The sequence below is a fragment of the Pyrgilauda ruficollis genome, unplaced genomic scaffold (assembly GCF_017590135.1).
Source record: "Pyrgilauda ruficollis isolate IOZ18807 unplaced genomic scaffold, ASM1759013v1 scaffold17, whole genome shotgun sequence".
Classification (NCBI taxonomy): domain Eukaryota; kingdom Metazoa; phylum Chordata; class Aves; order Passeriformes; family Passeridae; genus Pyrgilauda; species Pyrgilauda ruficollis.
In genome coordinates, this window is record NW_024515875.1 from 4604693 (window position 1) to 4622050 (window position 17358).

General features: G+C 37.7%; 1 protein-coding gene across 1 annotated transcript in view; it reads left to right on the forward strand.

The window, feature by feature from the left end:
- Positions 1-17358, forward strand: part of COL8A1 (collagen type VIII alpha 1 chain) — an 88310-nt gene that overhangs the window by 10514 nt on the left and 60438 nt on the right. Inside the window, exon 2 of the mRNA XM_041463700.1 lies at positions 6708-6834. The gene's annotated coding sequence lies outside the window, so the exon portion shown is untranslated. The remainder of the gene's footprint in view (positions 1-6707; positions 6835-17358) is intronic.

The following is a 17358-nucleotide window of genomic DNA, read 5'->3' on the forward strand; positions in this document are numbered from 1 at the left end:
AAAAAAAAAAAAAAAAAAAAAAAAAAAAAAAAAAAAAAAAAAGAGGAAAGTAAAATAAGGTTCATTTTGAAGTTAATGTTCCTGGATCTTAAAGTCCAAAAACCCACCTGCAAAAGATACTGCTGTATATGGTATCTAGTATAAGAGTAACCAGTGCTGTAGAGTTGAAATCCTAAACCCTCAGAACTCTCCCAAAAAATACCAAACACTTGGGTGGGATGTGAGGAAAGAAATGTCATGTGAGGAAAGAAAATGATAAAACAACTGCACTCAACAGGCAGGGAGTTCAGAAGGCAAACAGCTGTAAAGAAATCATGAAACTGTTACATTTCATGATTTCTTTACAATGTATTCTCCTGGCCCTGCTTTGTTCGGCACAAAGGTTTTTAAGGTTGAGTTCTTTTGATCTGTATGTTACACCCGCTAGCATGGTGAAGTCCTGACTCATGATCAAGGGTTTGATACAAACAAAAAGCAGCAGCTCCTGAACTTCAAGGCTTGTAAATTGTACACAGAGCAAAGCTGACTCCTGGACTCCTGCTCCAGTCACTTTAACACAGTCCTGTTTACACAGATGATTGGTATGTCTGGAAAGACACTGTGCTACAAATGCTTCACCTCCCTTCCTGGCTTCAGAAGCATCCAAGAACCTCACACACAGCAGGTTAATAAATTTATCCTTACAAGCACCCTGGCAACATCACTCTCATTTCAGAGGAAATTGAGGCACAGGGGAAGTTGCTGGTGTAGCATTTCAGGAGATTGCTACTGGCCAGATTCTCAAGTGTCTTCCCATCATGATGGGAGCTAGATGGAGAGTTTGATCCCCATCTGGGCACCTCAATGAAAACCAGATTTTCACGATTGATCAGCACCCAGTAGCTCTCACAATGACACTTGCAGACAGATTTTCTGAGAAGTTCCTTTGATCATCTGGCCACTGCCTCAGTGGAGGCAGAGAGCTTTTGAAAAATCTGATCCTGTTTGCGGGTGCTGGGCACTTCTCAAAATTCTTCCTTAAGTAACCTGGCCAAGCATGCAGATTAAAATCTGAGCAGAACCATTATGCCTAATCCCTAGGCCAGTGATTAAACCACAAGTGTATTCTTCCATCTTCAGCAGAGAATGAATAGACACTAGTTGGAGCAGCGATCAAAATGCCAAACAGCTGCCAGTATCCCTGCCTGCCAAGAAAAATGCCCGGATACTTGTGGGCAAAGCAGACAGCCACATTTTGGTACTTTCCTGAGAAAGAATTATTTCTAGTAGCAGTGCCAGAGTCTGGCAACCTGGTTTATGCTCTTTCCAGATGTACCTCTTTCTTTCTGGGCTAAAACCTTTGTGAACATGCCCCCATAACAGGCACACCCTCCCCACTCTTCAGAAAAAAACAGCAGCTATCCAAATACTGTCCTGTCTCCACTGTTCTCAGAGAGCCAGGCGTGCTTGGGCAAGACAGCACTATTTTGTGTAACAACATTAAGAAGCAGTGATCGTGTCAGTGAAGATTCTTGTTTTCATTGAATATTTCATTCATTTTTGAACATAAGCAACCACTTAGATGCAGAGGAGGAAACACATGCTATTCTTGGCCAGACTTTACCTCTGTGGGAAGCAGCAGCTTCCTTAAAGCAGCCTCTGTACACTCTATGATTTAGCTACATTTATGATTGTCCTGAACCTCAAGCAAGGACTTGAGTATCTGAAAGTGTAAATGTGTGCAAAATCCCCAAGCCCCAGTGTGGATCCTCTATTTTATGACCTGTTTGTGTGGGATCCATTTGCAAATGACAGTTTTCAAAGCCATGAGCTAAAGGCTAACTTAAAACTTCTTCTTCATACTGACTATATTCATTCAGCTGCCAGTTGAGATGTGTCACTCAGCAGCAGCTTGTTGGACTGTCTATCACAGGACTCCATGTCAGAATCCAGCTTTCATTAAAAGTTGTCTGTCTTGCCTCTGTCCCCAGCTTTCAGACCACCTCCCAAGTAAGTGTTTGACCATTCAGGCAATATGAAGATAAGAAACCCGTCACTAGTATGCTTTAAGGGAGCACAGATATCACATGGTAACTATTGAATGAAAATGTTTACAGTAAAATAGTTTTGTAAAACAGCTCCGACTAAGGTGTTGCTGAATATTGAGCTCAAGCTTCAAGCTGTATAAGCCGAAAACCCCAGCTGTATCTTTTCTAGCTGCAGCTAAAACCAGCAAAGTGTACTGGAAAAACCTTTCTTTCTTTTTTTTTTTTTTGGAAGCAAGTGTGAACCTTTTTCTGCTTTGCTAGTTCTGTACCTGCAATAGCACACAATATAAATAATGGTTGCGATTTGTACTTTGATTGTTGAATGGCTGCTTTCACTTGATTCTGACATCTTCTGTAGTAATTGTTAACAACTCTTGTCAGAAGCTGGACTTCAGAGCACTGCCCCAGTCTAATAATCCAACCTCAGCTTTACAAACAGATAAATTGAGGCAGGAAGGGAAGAGCTCGAGAAGCACATTGATGCAGGCTGTTAATGGCACATGCTTTGATGTATGCTGTGACCTAAAATGTTAGAGGGAATGTCACGGAGGAACTTGATTTATGATTAGTTGTATTGTGGGCCTTACCATTTTGTTAGTAAATTCATCCCTACAACTTTTCACTTCTTCTGTCTTGTGGATTTTTATTTATTTTAAACTCTCTTTTCTTGTCCCAAGAGAAATCAAGGCATTTCAGTGAAAAAGCTGGGGTCAACTGAGGGCCCAGGTCAAGAAGTCTGTCTTGGGTGTCACCTCCTGTAAACTCAAAATCTAGCAACAGTTCAAAGAAAGGTCTTAGTTCAGAGAGCAGTGAGGTAATCAGGGCACAGCCTGCTGGTAAAGGACTGGGAGACATGACACCGGAGCAGAGGTACCAGCAAGGACCCGTGAAAAAGGCTGGCAGGTTTGATAGTCCAGCCTGATGTGCCTTTGGAGCAAGAGCAAACAGGAATTCCATTGGTGACAGGGAAGGATGTTGACAGTAAGCAAGGTTGATATGCAAAAGATGGACCCTTCTGTGCAATTGGCTTACTCTGGAGTCCAGGTCTTGGGACAGTGAGGCTGTTCCATTTTGCTTTTCGAGCTATATATATCAGCACTGAATTTCTCTCCTGGTCTTAAATGTAATTTGTGGCTTACATCTTTTCTATTAACAAGATTGCACAGAGACTTAGAGGTAGGATAATCAACTCCAGATAATCAGTCTCATTATGAGATGCTGTTGCTCTGGGAAGTCTGTGTTTCTGTCAAAAATTTGTCAAGAAATGCACTCCAAGAATTGGGAGACATTTCCTTTTACTACTAACGCTTGCGTTTCCACTAGGAAGCTGTCATTTTGAATTTACATATTCTGAGAAAATGTTTTGTTTATGAATTCCTGTGTATTCCTTCAGGAAATAATTGGAATTACTTATTAAATATAATCACTTAGAATTGGAAGAAAATTCACTGTCAGGAGAGAACAGTCAGCGTTTCCCAAATCATTCTTCTCTCTGTACCCATGCAAACAGTCACTTGAAATCACTGCCTGACACAGGACTTCTAAGAACCCAAGTCCCATTTTTAACCCAGACAAGAAAAATTTGTACTTCAGGAAACTACAAAAGGCAGCCTCCCTAAACTGAGTAGTTTTCCAGCCATTACAGATTCACTCATGACAAAGCAAAACAGCCTCCTGACTGAATTTACACAGCTAAGTAAATAACTTTTTAAGTGTTTAAATGTCATTGTGAAAGTAAAAACATTAAATGTGCTGTATATCATCTCTACAAAACCAGAATTAGTTATATTGTAAATAAACAGAGTTTGCTTGGTATTAGGGACATAGGAAATTCCATTCAAGAACAGACAAATGGCACATCTTGTCTGGTATCCTGCATCTGGCATAGGCCTATAACAGATGCTTAAAATACTTGGCTCCCTTGGTCCCACAGTCTCCCCTGTTCCACCTACCACCAACATTATAAATCACAGTTTTCCTAACCCTGCCCTGCTCACTTGCATAATGTGGGAGGTGGAAGCAAGGGCCAAGGGAATATATTTGCCCTGTGTGATCCTGTGTGAACCTTATTGCACTCTTTGGTACCGAATTTGCCCAAACTGTGGTTCTGACTGGTGCAGAACATATAAGGCATTGCTGCTGTCTTGCCCCCATAGCCAAAACAAAGCAGCTCATAGGTGAGGACTGTGCTTGGCTCCAGAGAAAGAGGGGAGGGAACCCCTTCTTAGCCTTGTTTGCACACAGGAGGCCAGCACAGCTACCACTGGCCTGGTACTAATCAGCTGCCCTCCTTCCATCAAGGCACTGCCTCCTAACTGCACCCTAGTGCTCAATGACATTTTTATCCAGGTGTTGCTTTCTTAGTAACTTTGAAAGTTTAACGCATTGTGACTAAAAATTAAATTAGTTTATTGTCTGTCAAGGAGAGTTCACTTTTGTCATTATTCCAAAGGTTATCAAACATGGTTCATCTACCCAGTGGGCCACTTAATGCAGGTTCCCCTCTTCAGGTGACTGGTGCTTCTAGCCATTGTCTCCAGTGTGACATGCCTGTATCCAACAAAACTGACTGTGACATTCTCCCTTACTAGAAATGTTACTTGCCACAGATGATCTCCTTCACAACCAACATGAAATTCAATGGTACAGTTCATTAAAGGCTTCTAAAACAGACAAATGAAAAATCAAAACATTCCAATTTAAAAAGTTAAAGGTTTTAAAACCCTATTTAGTAATTGCATTAAAGTCTGTCTGTATTCCCATGTGAAATATAATAGTATATTAAAAAGGCTAAAGAGAATTTATGACTATAGGTAAAGCAACCAGCTAGGGGAAAAAAAATTGCATTTGAAGGAAAAAAATTGTGCCCCTCAATTAGAGCATATTGTCTCTATAGTTGCTAAACACTTCTTTTAGAGACTGACCTAATAAATCTTTACATATTATTAAGGGAAAACTCAATCCTCATGGTGTGCAAGGGCTGTGGGATACAATTTGATATGTCAATTTTCTCCATGCTCAAGGATCTTCTGATTTTGGTTCCGTCCTACTGAATATAACATTCAGTGTCAAAGGTCTGAATCTAGAGCAGACCTTTTATCTAGCTACCCCAAATTTTGTACAAAGGACAAAATCCATGAGGGACGAGACTTGGCCACATCAATCTTCTTGAAAGAGTGGACATTTTAAAGCTGCTATTGTACCTAGGAGAAGTTTGCATCCTTTAACATATTCCAAACTGATATTATATTTAGTGAGATTTGGTATTAACAGGAGCTCTGTGACTTTCTGTACTTCTTTACTCTTTCACAAGAGCAATGACTTCCAGAATATTCATCTTATTCCAGTCAGGAACAGTTACAGAGGTTTTTCAAGGCAGACAAATGAGTCAGCCACTTGTTCCAAATAAATGAAAATGGTGTTCCAAGTTTCCTAGACAGCTTTAAAAACTACATACAGAAATTCAGCTGCTTAATCTATTATGTTCTACATCTCACATTTAAGAGGACACAAAATCGCTTGCATTCTATTCCAGATATAGGTTGTTTTGTCCACAGCCACCTCATTTTGTCTCTGCTGTTAACATACATGCTGGCCACCTCGCTCATGCCATTTCTAAGAACACAAGTAGCACTTTTCAGAGCATAGAGAAACTGCTGAGGTTCCCAGACTGCCATGGATATCCCAAATAATAGTGAACCAAATTTCCTAATGTCTGTGATTGCCTTTGCCCATTTTTTTAATGAGGATATTAATATTTTGCTTTCCGAGGAGAAATGTTGTAAACCTCAATTAATATATCCATTACAAAAAGAGCATGAATTACAGCTTTAACTGTGCAGTAAAACAGAACATCTGTGTGAATACATAATTATAAGGAGATATATAAAACTATAAAAATAACTTCTTTACTGCAAACCTTGCCTTAACAAGAAACATAACTCCTTCCTCCCTCAAGAAATCTGAATACACTGACTCATGTCTTTGTTTAAGTGTCATGGTAAATTTGTTCTTTTATAATATGTAGTAGTTTAGCTTTGAACTTCTGAATTTTGGAAAAGGCAGAGTGGAAAAATGTTTTCATAGGAGAGGAGTGCACATTCCAGAGCTGTCGACTGTTACTCGTTTATGAGGCAGGGGAAAAACTACTTTGGTTTTAGGGTTTGGTTGATGCAATTTGTTGTCTGGTATTTTGTGATAAACCAGAGCTTACATTATTTCAATTTTCTCTCTCATCTTTCCAGCTTTTGGTTGTTTAAAATTCTGACCAAGCTTGAAAATTACTGTTGTTGAGGAGAGAAAAACTAGTTGTGTGCAACGAGAAAGAATGATCCTTTGTAATATACAAAGTAGTCCAGTGAGAAAATAACACAGTTTTCAGTGAATTATAGAGCTGCATCAAAGCATAGTGAAGGAATGCAGATGATATTACACATGAAAACATAACAAACCAAAATAAAAGCCGTTCATAGTGCCTTTGTAACTTGAGCAACAGTTTTAAACAAATTTCCTGGGCTGTTTCATGTTTATTTCATGTATTAATGCCTGATTATGTCAAAAATTTTAAAGTAAGAAAATAAAATAAACTGTGAGTAGCTTATTTATTCAAGTAAAGTCAAAAATCTCTTTTTGCCTTTTTGAAGGATATTAACATATATTCTTTCTTCCTTCTCTTTCTAGAAAAGAAAATGCAGATTGTCAGAATCCTTCAGATTTGATACTCAGCACTGTTATGATCTCTTCATTACTGGATGTGGAGTCTGAATATCAGAATTGATATAGTGAAGGTCTTCTCTATTAAACTGAGGTAATTTTTTGACATAATTAATGAAAAAGTCTAATGCTGAAACAATGTAATTAACACACCTAAGTTCCATTTCCTAAGAAAAATTATTGCCATCATAAAGGACCTATCTTGTCAAAAATCTTCAGAGACAAGAGGTAGAAACTACATGAGAATGCTGACCTCTAGCCAGAGATGAGAACTTCTCCACTCACAAAGCCAGAAGATGTCAGGGTATTCTGAGAGAGGGAGGCTTTGCTGAGGACATAATCTTCTTTTCAGACACAAAGTGAGATCAGTTTCTTCTCATTGGGATAGGCATTCCTACAGTGGTTTACTTCATAAATATGACTCACTCAGCAGGAAAAGTGCCTTTCTGAAAGCCCACCAGTCACTGGTCAGCAGTGTCACATTTTCCCTCGAGAGTGGAACTGCTAACAGCACAGGGATGCTGTAGGCACAGTGTGTTACAGGAGCATGCAGCTGAGGATGCAGACAGGAAGGCACTCAGCTGCAGAATTGTAGTAAAAAAATACAACCTAAGCAGGTGGCTCTGAGGCTTGCCCATAAGCATGTAGAGATATAATTAACTTCAGAATCAAGTTACGTAAAGAAGATTTTCAGAAAGTATCTTTTCCTTTCCTGGCACACCAGTGATGAAGGTACTGTCAGTTTTGTGTCCATTTCCCTAATAGCATTGCACAACATTCATAGTATATTAACAAGAATCCTGAAGATTTAAATGGGTTGTCATCAAATCACCACTCCAGACAAAAAGAAATAAAATGCAGAGCTAGGAGCACAGGAAGATCAGCTAGAGGATAGAATATATTCTTATATCTAACAAAGCTGCTGCAGGCTCCACGTTTGCTTTCAAAGTACAGGAATTCCATTACAAAACAGTAACCAACATGGAACATAGTTCTTTGAGGTAATTTAAAGCCTGTCTGTAAAACAAATGATTCTCCAATTTATTTTTTTTCCAAGGCTTCATATTTCTTATATATTTTCAGCAATTTTTGTCCTATCCGTCTCCTAAACCAGCACTTTGGACTGCTGAGAAATTGTTTGCCTAAACCCAGAACTCTGATTTCAATACCTTTCTGTTATTAATATTCCTTAAGTTACATTTCCACTTCCAATCAATGTTTGCTGCACCAGTTTCTCTTTTGATGTGAGTCCACTGTACAGTACCTTGGATCTCAGCTAGAATGTACACCATGTCATATGAACAGTGAAAAACAATATAGCTCAACTTCCCAAAGCAGGTTGAATCAAGAGTTTTAAGAATAATCAAAACCATATTTTTACCAGCAAGCAGAGCCAGTAAGTCATTGAAGTTATACAAATACATTCATATCCACATTGCACTTTATTAGAAAAAGAATCTCACACTCATGAACACAAAAATTCAGAATATTGAATAATTGTGGAACCAAAAAATGGAAGAATACGGTGGTCTTTACATGAGAAGTGCATCATAAAAGGGATTCCAGTAAAACAAGGTGATTCTTCTGACTTTGTATAAACTTTTTTATGCCTTTCTTAGCAGATATTGGAAAACTTGAAGGACTTGTACAGAGCAGTATTACAGAAGAATTTATTACTTGTATTCTTTAGGTGAAACTTACTTATGTGTGAATTGATATACAAATACATATGTATTTGTATATCAAGTATAGAAGTGCAGATATGTTTCCAGCAAAGCCTGTCACATATTTAAGTCATATTTAAGACTACCTGATAGTCTGTGGTAATGTCAATAGATAGATGCCAGTCAGTTTGATATTTTATGTCAGCAGGTTATTCTACATGTGAGAATACATCTGTGTAAATGCAACAGTATGTTTCTTATAGATGTTTATGTGCAAATCTTTACAGTACTTGTGTCTAGACCAAATCTGAATTTAGACTGCTGTCACTGAGAGCAGAATCTATGTCTTTGTACAGTTTCTTTCATGCTTATTTTAAATACTGGCTTTCTTTTCATTGCTAACTACAAAGGCTGATGTATCAATATAAGTGGAAGTTGCCCTAATATCAGTCAACATAGAACAGTGTCAATAGCAGCAATTCATCGCCCTCTTTAGTTAGCTGTGGTTTTTTTGATGCTCAGAGCCCATACAGGCAAGAAACTATTTCCCATATTGGAGATGGAAATACTGCTCACCCTCTTGTAGAATACAAAGCTAAGAAGTTAAATTTAAATTATTTAGTCAAAACTGAACACTTTCCTTATCTCAGAAAGGTAGCACTGTCCAATTCAGCCAGTAACTTGTGGCTACCTGAAAAAGGGAATAACGTGATCACCTATGCCTGAAATCACATGTTTTTAAGTTGTTCTAACCACAGTGTAGGCATGGCTTAACTGAATGATTTCACCATGCAGAGTTATTTCCCACGTTCCTTTGTTACTCCAGTAATGTAAAAAAATTAAGGAACTGGAAAGTCATATGATCCATAGAAAAGAGAATATTGTGGTTTCTAAGAAAAATATTTATTACCAAGTAAGCTTTTTTGATTTATTAAATGATAACTTCCCATCATAGTGGTTTTTGATATGGTGTTTGAAATCACAATGATTGTACAAAGCCAGCACCTTATTTGTTTAAAGGCACTCACTTGTGTTTTTCTTAATAGAAGTATCAGTTCATAACAATGCCAGGTTCATAGAAGCTCGTCCAGGAATAAATTTTTGAAAAATTATTTTTTTCCTAGAGTGTCCATTAAGCCAGGGCAGGCACTGTGTCCCAGTGCTAGTCTTCTAACATTAGATTTATAGGATGTTATAATTAACAACAGGTGATGGGCAGCACTACATGCACAGCAAGCAAAGTGAAAAGACTGGCAGCTAATAGCCACTTGTGAATCATCAAAGCTTTTCCCTGGATAAACTCAGTAGTAAACCTGATAGGTCTTCTGGCAATTGTTTTGGGTTGGGTTCTTTTTGTTTGGTTTGGTTTGTTTGCTTAGGTTGTTCTTTTATTCCACCACCACCCTTGATCCTTTGTCGTATCAAAGATTAGGGACCATCTGTCTGTTTTTACAGTTGTGTAGCTTTTCCACTTCTGTGTTTACTATCTGTAAAGAGACAAATTATGCTTCCCTACTCACAGAGGACTTCTTAGAGGATTACAGACAAGTCTATGCAAAGTTTTGAAACAATCCAGTTTTTTTGGAGAATCTTGTGTCTCTATTATTCCAGCTCTTTCAAACTTGTGTTCTGTACAAATAACAGGAAAAAAAAGGTTCAAAATGCATACACCCTCCACTTCAGTTTTAAGCAAAGCTGTGCTTCAGCTTAGGGCTAAAAAGGAGGAAGAAAGACACTGAAACACATAAATTGGCAACACAAAAATATGTCCCAAATGAATTTTCCTTTGCATTGCTAAACAAATACTTTTTTTCTTCTTCAGTTGTGGGAATATAAGCAAGGCAAGGTATGTTGGGAAAGACAATGACTGTTTAACCAAGTGAAGGACATGCATCCCAAATCTACCAGCAGCTCTAACTTCTATGAATAATTCTCAATGTACTAACCTGATGTGATCATGATATTCATGAGTTAATTATATGTTGTAACATATTGATTATAACACAGGAGTACTTTATTTTAATTGAAAAATCACATCTGTTTTGGATAACCTACTGTATATTTTCATGGACACTAGTAAAAACTTTAAATGCACTAACTAGTAGAAAAATATAAAAAATAAATACTTAAGAAAAATTTAACAAGAAAAGAAAGTCAGTATTCAGTATTGGAGATTTTTCATAGATATCGTGCTCTTGCCAATAGTCCATGATTTCCTCTACAAATAACTCTTATACATTAAAGTAATTTCTGCTGAAGCTCTTTTAGTGTGTTTCTCCTCTCCTTTCATCCTTCCCACCTCAAAATACACTTGAATCAGTAACCTTAAAGTTCTTAGCACTATTATATTATAGAGCAATTGCTATTATTCTAGATTTATATTACCAGGTTGCCAACAGGACCACATGGTGCAGTGGTGAATTTGTCCTACTTGCTACGGAGTTTGCACTTCATTAAAATTCACACAGCAGTGCTTATCTATAGCTGAGACAAAACATGGCCCAGGGGAACACTTGTTACTCTGGGTAATTAATCAGAGGTGATGGGAAATTTTTCTTAGTGTTCTTGATAATCTCTAGGGCATCATCCAACTGTGAAATTTTGGCGTTACTGAAGTGGAAAGCAAATTTCATCAGTAACTAGAACAGGCCAAGACATTTCTCACAAAGCACTTCACGACCTGGTGTCATCTGGCAAAGTTTCTTTCTCAGTACAGTCTTTTTTCAGAGCTGGAGCAGCAGCAGCAGTTCATTCCTGTTGAATGTTTCACATGCATACATTCTTTTGGTAACTATAAGCATATTTTAAGAAAGGTTCTGCACATTCTTTAGAGTAAATACCTTTACAAAGGGCTTGAATCTATAATCAGAAAAATTCTCTCAGCTCAGTGAACTTGCAATCACATCCTCAGTAGGAAATTCGTGATTTCACACGGGCAGGGAGAAAATACATAAAACTGTCAAAATGCTTGAAGATTCAAGCACATAGCTTGACACAGCTGGAAAACTTCCCCTTTCTAGAGTGAGGCTCAAAGATAATTTTGAAGAATCATTCCCTCCATCAGATGCTCAATCTTAAAGTTGTGTTACTGAAAAAAACAAAACTCAAACCAATAGCATTTTGTTGTTGTGGTTGCTAGGCACAGATTTTCAAATTCATTTATGTTGAGACCAAACAGAAGTGTGTTGTTCTTACTGAAGTGCTTCAGGATTTCTAAACTTCTAGTGCATAAAATAGGAGGAAGTTTAAAAAGACTGAAAATATTTTCAATTCAAAAGAAGAATCTTCCCCAGCCCAAAGGACTATTCAAACATCTGTCAGGTCTCTTAGAAAAAGCTCAGTGATTTAGACAAGTGTTAGACAGAGCTGAAACTGACTCTGCAATTTTATTTCCATTTAGCTCTTCCAGGTACAGCTATACTATTACCGACCGTAAATGATGAATTAACATTTATTTCATATTTTTATAAACTATTCATTAGTTTAGCCCTTCTTGTCCTAAACCTAAAGATTTTTTTTCCAGCTATATTTAAAATGACATTATTTCAAGAGTTATAATGTATACAAAATAATTGAATCATGAACAGTTGTGGTATATAGGACACAAGTTTACAGGCTAAATTTAAATTGACTGATATTTAAGTGTTGCTGAAACATAGAGAACTGCTGAACAGATACTGATGAACAGGTTTATGGAAGCTCACAAAGAGAGCTAGCTGCAAGCTTCCTATTTCTTGTATTGACTGAACCCTAGCTCATCGTAATTTTTTTTTTTTATTAAGAACATACTGTGTTACTGCAGGATGCTTTTGTTTTGAGTGTGTTGTACAAATTTCACTGGGACAGGAGCTAAATGAAAGCCCATTTCTCAAATTACTAAACAGCATCATGAATTCTAGCATGGACATTTCCAAAAAGTTTCTCATTGTGATGACTAGTACATGCTCTCCATAATAGATTCATAAAGGGATTAACAATTTTTTGAGTTTAGCAAAGTAACTGGCTCTCAGCATTAATTGCCACCTTGAGAGTCTATCCTAAACAAGTCACCATAATGCCTTGGATCCAAAACAGAATAAGTTCTTTTCTTAACAAGTAGATACATAGATGGATGTAGCTTCTTGATACTATTTCTTCTAAGTGAAAGTTCATGCTGGTATTGTGCTTTTAGAATGAGCTACATGTCACTGATTGAGTAAATTATGAAACAAGACATTTCTGGGGTCACGGTACAAGCGTGCCAAGGTTTGCATTTCAAGTGCAGGACCTGGATGCAAAATCTGTCTGCACACTCATGAGGCACATAACTTTCCCTGAATACTTCCAATGATCAGCAGCAAGGTCACCCACTGCTTGTGTAAGTCTGAGTAAAATTTTTGTGTGTCTCAATTTCTTTGTGTAAAAACACGCTGGTGATCCACTCCTTAATATACGAGTTAGGATGATAAACTGGTTAGTGGCTGTGAAGTAATAGCATATTGAAATCTGCTTAGCTCACCTCCCTGCACTCAAGGATAGAGCTATATGAATTCTGTCTTAAAGAACTTACAGTCTTGCTGTTTGAGACATCCACATTGCTGAGATAAGCAATAAGATAAGGTTCAGCTTAACCTGCTGAACCTGAGGTTGCCTGATTCAGCAATCTCAGTCTGTGAATGGCTGGAGTTAAAACAATGTATACATTTCACAGCAGAGGTATCTCCCTGATATTTCGTTTAATATTTATGCAAGTGTACACGTGCTTATGTATAGAATTTTCTTGATGGGGAGCTAAAATCAAAAGTCACATAGAAACAATACAAACTACACCAAATTTGGGCTACAGAAATAAGGGAATAGCAAGATGAAGCCTCTTTGCACAACTAAATTATCTTAAACCTCGTAGGTGAACAGCACAACAAAACCTGTAAAATTTCCAGTTCAGCAAAAATATCCTTTCTATTTCTGTTCCCATAATAAATGAATGAATAGTATCAAGCCTGCTAGGGACATATACATGGTGTGTGCTTGTCATACTAACTAACATCCATATAAATACTGGGACACTTGCTGTCATTGTATCAGGAAAAACCTGTGATAGCAGGAGAACAAAGGAAATTCAAAGTCTCTTCAAAGTTTATTATGCAAACTTTACAGATTTCCTTGCACAGAATTACTCATATCACACCACCAAACAGTTGAGTATGACTGCCCCCAAAACTCTGCAGATAAACACTGTAAAAAGAAGCTTTATCTATATATATTTGCCTAAGTTTAGTACTACATCTAAGTACAAATTTTGAAAGTTGGTTACAGAATATGCTGCACCTCAGACCTGATGGATTAAAATAAATAATTATTAATATAATTTCTTTCAAAACAAGTAATTCCCAAATTAGAATACTTTGGAAATTAGTAGGAAAAAGAGCAACTAAAGAGATCTGGATTATTCACAGACTTAGACAAGATGGAAAACAATGAGGTCATCCATCCCATTTTCCTGCCAATGCAGTATTGTTCCCTGCAGTACATTTTCTAATGCTTAGTTTTTGAATTCCCTTGAGAAGGGAGATTCCAGCATTTCCTTTGGACACATGCTGGCATACTGTCAGGCAGGTTTATCCTCCCTCTCTTCAATCAAGCATTTCCTGTCTCTTCTTACTTCATCTTCCACTCAAGAATTCTTCCTCCTCCTTAGTGCCAGAGCCTTTCAGGAATCCAGAAGGGACACTCTGCCTACAGGAACAGATATTCCAGAGAGAATAGGATATTTCACAGTGTGGAAACCTATAGCAGACAATTTTAGGAGAACATTCTAGTAGGCTCCTTTTGCTGGTCCTTGTGTGCTGGGCAGGATGCATCTGAAAGGTGCTTAACCACCTTGGAACATTTTCAATTCTTCAGTGTGAATTTTGGGGAGAATTATCTGTTGAAGCCAAAGGTTGACTGCATTAGAAGGACTGCTGAATGAACATCCTGCAGTGAAAAATAAGTACTATGTCACTAGTGATTTGCCCCTTTAAAGAAGTGGACATAAGAAAGAGGCCTGAAGAAAGCAGAAAAATGCAGAGAAAAACATTGGCCCAGTGAAGACTGAATACAAACCCATCTGTGCTGGATGGATGTGCTCAGGAGAGCATCACATATAGGTACAATATTCACAGTCATGCTACAGACAGAGCAGCCCACAGCAACTCATTCCAAGCAGTTCTCTTATTGACAGAGTAGTTGTGGAAAAAGATTTATTACCACTCAGCAGGCTGTGTGCAGACTCAGCATCGTGAAATCCTAGTGTGTGTTGGTGAAGAGATCCCTCTGCAGTTCCTGCAAAAGCTGGTGGTTCCTAGGGAGCCCTGGGTCAAATATGGTCTAAAGGTTTTAGACATCTGAAGAGTCAGGTCAAGACAGGAATTTAAGCGGGGTTTGCTGAGTGGAAGTGTTAAACTTGTCAGATTGAATAATACAGCCTTTTAATCTGAGCAGTCCAAGTCTGCTACCTTGATCACAGCATTGTACTACAGGTCATGATAAATGTCATTCTTGAACTACAGGTTTAGCTTTGTCTTGAAAAAGCCTTGCCAGAGTACTCGGGGATATCTTCTGAGAACAACAACAAATGTTAAATATCTTTTTGTTCTTCAAATTTGAGCAGGTGGACTTTGTAGTCATTGGTCTTGCAAAACAGTTTGCAGCAGTGAGGGATTAAGTTTCCATTATCTAACTCAAAAGACTGGCCAAATATAAAACAAAAATGATGAAGGAATTCGGTTTTAATTTGGTCTGGGTCTTTGAAGGGATAGAAATATTCTTGGATGTGTCCTTTGTTTTGACACATTTATGCCAATTACAAATGGAAGGGCAAACATGGAGTATTATTTCCTCCAAACTGTCTAAGCCCCACTTTGTTGTAGTGTCTCTGACAGGATCCCTTTGACAGTGAGTGAACTTTCTCTTTTAATATAATTGTTCTTGAAGGTGTTTAAAGCATCCAAAAGAGAAAAGGAAATAGTTCTACAAGTAATTTGTGGAAATCTGGAAAGTATCTGTAACTTGTAACTTATACAATGCAATGTAATTTTAATAAATCTTTTGCTGCTCTTTTAGAAAAAAAAAAAAAAAGTAGAGATAGAAAAGCTGCATCAGTACCTTATTTCACTTAAAATTCAGAGAGCTAAATCAGTGTCTTTTATGTTTTACTGAAGCTGTCTTGGGTGCTGCTTCCCTCAGCATCAATTCCAGGAATGAAAGCTAATTAGTGAGAATAAAGACAGGCACATCTGGAGTGAAAAAAAACAGGCTAAAAATTAGATCTTTATATACTTCATTTGAAGAACTGTAAGAGCATTCAAAAAGGAGAAAAGCAGAACAAAAGTCCTGTGAAGCGCAAGATTTTTGTCCTGAATTACCGAAAATTGGATGATCATCAACTGACATCCAATTTCTATTTTAAAACATAGGTCATCCTTAAAAAAGGGGCTTTTTTAATTTTGATGTAAGCAGAAAAAGATACACTTGTTGCTTTGAAAAGAGGGGAAAAATAATTTAGAGTGTTTTGCAGTGCTGAATTATTAATTAGCAACACAGTAACCATTGGTCCCACCATCACACATGTGCAGCTTCATTTGGTGGTAAATTTGGAGTTTCAATTAATTATTTCCTAGTAAACTGTGGAAAGGCAGTTCCTGGGAAAGCAATAGAAAACTTGTCCCATTTTAGTGAGCAAGCTTACCCGTGCCACAGAATGTTTTTGACAGCAAACTATGAGGTATACTAAACTAAATTTTATTCTGCATCCTGACAGGAGGTGAAGTATAGAACAACCATCCACCTCTAGTGAAGGTTATGTTTGTGGATACGATTGCAGCTTGGGCAAGCCGCCTCCTGTTAGGGCTCGAGATAGTAGCTTCAGGGCAGAGACAGCACAGAAACACTGCAGAGACCTTAAGATCAGCTCAATATTTGTGGTGAGATTAAAAAAAAAAAAAAAAAAAGAAAAAGAAAAAACCTTCTATTGAGTCAACAGTCACAGGAACTATGAAAAAGAAAAAAGGAGCAACTTAGAGCTATGCATGGAAGTTACCATCTGTAGTATTTCCAGCTATTCAATCAAATGCACAGTTAGCCATAAAACTTAGTAAAAGAAGCACAATTCCCCTGAAGAATCAGAGGGAAGAGAAATCTGAATCACAGGCTTTTTCTCCTACACAAGCAGCAAAACAGTCAGGTATTTGCCAGCACTTGTATGAGGTCTATAAAATTGAAAAGAGGAGGAAGTTTAGGTACTTGCACTACTTCCACTCCTACCCACAAAAAGCAAAAGCTTATTTTTTTCCTAATTCACAGAAATCAAAGAACTTGTGTATTTATGAATTTAGGAATTTATCATCAGAAAAACTAACAAAAAAGTAAAACCCAAAAGCCCAAATTCCCCACACACCACACATCCCCAAACACACCACAATCAGTGTGGTAGGTAGGTATAAAACAGAGATGTAGGTGGGCAATATAACATTAGTTAAAGCTATTAGATTTTCACCCTAGCAAAATAGGTGAAGGCTGTTTAGTAAGCCATCATCTTTCAGAACACAGGAGGAACATTTCCTTGAGATGCATTTCCTGTTTCCCTCTCATTATTCTTTAGAATGGAGAGGGATGGTGCTTCCTTCTCTGCCTGGGGCAGATGGTTCCACAGCTTGAGCTACTACTTCGGTAAAAGCAGAGGGGGAAAAAAGCTTTCGAAGTCCAAATTCCCACGAATAAGCACATCAAGCTTCTTCACAAATACTTCACAACAGCTTCCAAGCTTAGTGATGGCATTGCCTTGAAACAGTCCAGTGAAGAAGATGAAATCACATAAATACAACAAACTGTAATGTGTTTATAATAATTTTTTCACATCTAAAATAACTTCTTTTTAATGCAGTTATGTTGTTCCTGGAAAGACTCACTGCAGAGACAGATTACAAGCTGCTTCA